Source organism: Physeter macrocephalus, unplaced genomic scaffold (assembly GCF_002837175.3).
Source record: "Physeter macrocephalus isolate SW-GA unplaced genomic scaffold, ASM283717v5 random_1147, whole genome shotgun sequence".
Taxonomy (NCBI): Eukaryota; Metazoa; Chordata; class Mammalia; order Artiodactyla; family Physeteridae; genus Physeter; species Physeter macrocephalus.
This window is the reverse complement of record NW_021146594.1, coordinates 18,551-23,409: the sequence shown is the minus strand read 5'-3', so window position 1 is coordinate 23,409 and position 4,859 is coordinate 18,551.

The following is a 4,859-nucleotide window of genomic DNA, read 5'->3' as shown; positions in this document are numbered from 1 at the left end:
GAGAAAAAAAGTTTGATTTTTCGTACTAGCAGAATTTTACTCCTGTCCCTAGAGAAGAGAAGAGAAATGTTTTGTGGTTTGAGTCCTTTGAGAAACCACTCGGCTTGGAAATGAGACAGACACCATCTTCCCATCTCCCGCCTTTACAAGGCACCCAGTTGAGGATAATAAATGGTCCTTGAGAGGCTGGGTGGATGGCAAACTTCAGTGCTTCTATTTTCTACATGAAGTTTTGAAACTTGGAGTGCATTTCAGAGGCAAGGCAGGGAGAAGGAAGGAGATGAGAGGTGTAAGGCAGGAGAACAGGATGCCTACAGGCAACTTTTAGGAAGTTTTGCTTGGTGGCTTTGAATGGAACCCTCCCCTCCATGTCCTCTAATCTTCAGCGAAATGTCCATTTTTCACTGACATCTTAAAATATGAAGAGAAGTACCCAAACCTGCCCCAGAGCTGTAGGAGGCAGCAATAAAGGCTTGCTGATAAATTATTTCTTATTCTTAGCATTTTTGTCAGCTGATGATTTGGACACAAAGAATATGTTTAAATATCTAATAAATGGGGCTTCCCGGGCGGCACAGTGGTTAAGAATCTGCCTGCCAATGCAGGGGACACGGGTTCGAGCCCTGGTCCGGGAAGATCCCACATGCTGCAGAGCAACTAAGCCCATGCGCCACAACTACTGAGCCTGCGCTCTAGAGCCCGTGATCCACAACTACTGAGCCTGTGTGCCACAACTACTGAAGCTCGTGTGCCTTGAGCCCGGGCTCCGCAAGAAGAGAAACCACCGCGATGAGAAGCCCACGCACGGCAATGAAGAGTAGCCCCCGCTCGCGGCAACTAGAGAAGGCCCACGCGTAGCAACGAAGGCCCGATGCAACCAAAAATAAATAAATAAAACAAATAAATTTAAAAAGAAAATCTAATAAATGACTTAACAACGGTCTGGTACTACTAACTACATATTGAAACAATTTCTCCTAGAGTTGAGATTGTTAATTTAGAAAGCTATGTGCCAAGCCAATATGCAAAGACTCCAGCACTTCTTTTCCTTCTGCAGCACTTCAGCATGTTTGTCCTCTGGATGGGGAGGATCATAGGAAAACATCGTGCAGTAGACTCTGCCACTAACTGTATGGCCTTGGGCATGTCATTTTTCTCTCTCAGATAAGTAAGACTACATGATTTCAAAGGTCCCTTCTAGTTCCAACATTCTTCTATTCCTTGATTAGCAACTCTAACACATCATAATAGATCCAGGGGGAAATACAGGAAAAGGAGAAGAGAGAGAAAAAATGGTCCACGGCAGAATCCCCGATCCTCAGCATTATTGACATTTTGGGCCGGATAGTCCTTTATTGTAGGGGCTGTCCTGTGCTCTGCAGGATGTTGAACAGCATCCTTAGTCTCTACTCACCAGATGCCAGTGACAACTCTCAGTTGTGGCCATCAATACTGTCTCCAGACATTGCCAAATGTGCCCTGAAAGGCAAAATCTTCCTCCTCCCCAGTTGAGAATCAGTGGTCTACAGTCACTCAAAGAAGGATCTCAGGGTCTAGTCAGTTTGCCTCAGATGTGGTCAATGGACCCCCTGCATCAGTATAACCTGAAAATACATTAAAGATACAGATTCTGGCTCTATGCAGCACCACAGAATTAGAATCTCTAGAGGTAGCATCTGGAATTATTAAGAAGCTCTTTTGAACACTATAGGGTGAGAACTCTGCTCTAGGCCCTCCCAGTTCAAATCTGAAGAGAGTCATCAAACACTACTCTGCTTGAATTCAGATTAGGCCAAAAGAAGGAAAGAGACTCCAAGTTCCTGATTTTGACTATTGAAACACTGAATTCAAAACAAACCCTGACACAGTGCTCACCACATCCTTTACAACATTAGCTCATTGAATCCATACAGCAATATTACCAGGTGGATACCATCATCACTCCCTTTTTATAAATGAGGAAACTGAGGCACAGAGGAGTTAAGTCACTTGCCCAAGAACATTCATCGAGTGCTAGGCATATCCAAGATTTGAACAAAGGCAGTATGGATCCAGGGCACATGTACTTAACACTCTGCTTCACTTGAATAGATCTGTCAGGACACAATGTCAAAGCAAGGAGTTAATCAGGGAAAGAGATGGCCAAGAAGAACCCTCCTGGAATCTAGTCAACTCTGAGTTTGGGAAAGTCATGTGCACACAGTAGGCTGCACCTACTCAGAAGCAATCAGAGCAGGACATGAGCAAACTTGAAAGTGTTCCCTAAGCTACACACAGAACTGCCCATACAGGGCAGAAGCCTCACTGGCACAAGGGGCTTAAACACAATCTCTTACTAACATTGGTTCACCAATAAGCTACTCTGACCCAGAAGCAACGTCTAGGAAGCCAGGCCTAAAAATACCATACTCAGCCCTGGCAGTCTGAAAACTGTGTGCGTGCCCAAGGCTGTGCCCTTTTAGGAACGATCAGAGAGGAAACCTCCGAGTTACTATTCCCTGGCTGAACATGAGGCAAAAACATAAATTCTCTCAACCATGACAGCCACACACACATACAATGGTAAAGAGCAAAAATCTAACTGGCTAGGAGGGCTTAAGCACAACCTTTGCCCAATAAGTGTCTTATTCCCACACAGAGGCAACCCCTAAATAGCCATGTTAAAACAGAAAAGCAAGAGGGGAAAATCTGAGCAAGAACATCAGAGGCTACACATTGTGGAGAAATAGACTTGGCAGAATTAGTTCAGCCAAGTCACTAGACAGACAACAAAGCAAATAAAAACCACCTTTAGAGGGGGGAAATCAGTATCCAAAGTTGCTATAATATATTACCTAAAATGCCCAATTTTCAACAAAAAATTACAAGACATGCAAAAAATAGGAAAGGGTGACCCATATACAGGAAAAAAAGTAGGCGATAAAAACCGCCTTTGAAGGGGCCTGAATGGTGCACTTTGCAAAGACTTCAAATCAGCCATTATAAATATGTACAAAGAATTAAAAGACAGGGGGACTTCCCTGGTGGTCCAGCGGGTAAGTCCATATGCCGCAACTAAAGATCCCACATGCCACAGCAAAGATCCCACGTGCTGCAACTAAGACCTGGCACAGCCTAAATAAATAAATAAATATATTTTTAAAAAGAATTAAAAGACGGTATCATGAAAATGTCTCATCAAATACAGAATATTAATAAAGAGACAGAAATTATTTTAAAAGATTCAAATAGAAATTCTGAAGTTGAAAAATATAACATTTGAAATGAAAACTTCACTAGAGGGACTCAGTAGATTTGGGGGTTTTTTTAAGTTTTGATTTTTATATTTTTAATTAATTAATTAATTTTATTTATTAGGCTGTGTTGGGTCTTAGTTGTGGCATGAGGGATCTTTTGCTATGGCACACAGGCTCTTTGTTGTGGCTCACGGGCTTCTCTCTAGTTGTGGTGCACGGGGTCCAGAGCGTGAGGCCTCAGTAGTTGCAGCATGTGGGCTCTAGAGTGCATGGGCTCGGTAGTTGCCCTGCAGCATGTGGGATCTTAGTTCTTCAACCAGGGATCGAACCCAAGTCCCCTGCATTAGAAAGCGGATTCTTTACCAATGGACCACCAGGGAAGTCCCCTCAGTAGTAGATTTGAGCTGGCAGAAGAAATGGTGAACTTGAAGATAGATCAGATAGAGATTATCCAACCCGAGGAACAGAGAGAAAAAAGAATGAAGAAAAATAAACAGAGCCTCAGAGAAATCTGACACCATTAAATACACCATCAAATGCATAATGGGGGTGTCAGAAGGAGAGAAAGGGATGAGAAAAACAGTTGAAGAAATAATGGCTGAGAATATCCCACATTTTATGGAAAAACATTCATTTATCATCCAAGAAGCTCCATGAACTCCAAGCAGGATAAACTCAGAAAGATTCACATCCAGACACATCGGAGCCAAAATGTTTAAAGCCAAAGATAATGAATGTACATGGTAGTAGATACCAGGGGAATTCCGATCACATAGGACTTTAATTGTTGAACAAACCCAATGCACAAGAGAAAAAGAACGTAATGGATCTTAACTTCAGATAAAAATTCTTTACCTATAAATGAAGTCCCAGGTTTCCCAAGGATTGATGAAGGCGTTCCACCCTGCAGTTGGGATCTCAAAAAAGGAAAGAAAGAAAAGAAAAAGAAAACGGTAACGATGTGAGGTGATGATATGTCAGTTTGTTAATTAGCATGGTTGTGATGATTATGTCACAGTTATACATATACGAAATTATCAAGTTGTGCACCTTACATGCATACAATTTTTTCAATTATACCTCAATAAAGCTGGAAACAAATTTTGAAGGATGAGAAAGACATAGTGTTGTGCTGTAAAGCAATGATTTTGATAAACAGGTTGGGTAAATATAATATGGGTTGGAATCAATTCAGATACTGATTCTCAGGCAGCTGATGTGCATTTGTTTCCCCATTAGTAGCGCCTGCAATTAGAGTGAGGTATATACATTATTCATAGTTTCAAGGAACAGAAAGCACTAGAGATCCGCACCAGTCAAACGCAGATAATTCAGGCTCAAATGACAATAAATCACCATGTCAATTCGATGCCAAAAATGGAAACTGGCATCCTGGGTTGAGGAAGGCAGTTTTCCATTAGCAAATGTCCACAAATCCTGTGTGTGGCCCTTTCTGACCACCTTAGAATGGTTCAATAACTGGGTAACCCACCTGCGAAGAGGGAAAACGGAAAAATATCTAAATGAGTGTGAATCTCCTCTTTTCCAGGGTACCTTTTCCCAACCCCCCTAGGCTTTAGGTCTTTGTTATGCTAATTAAGTCAATCTACTGCCTTTTTAAAA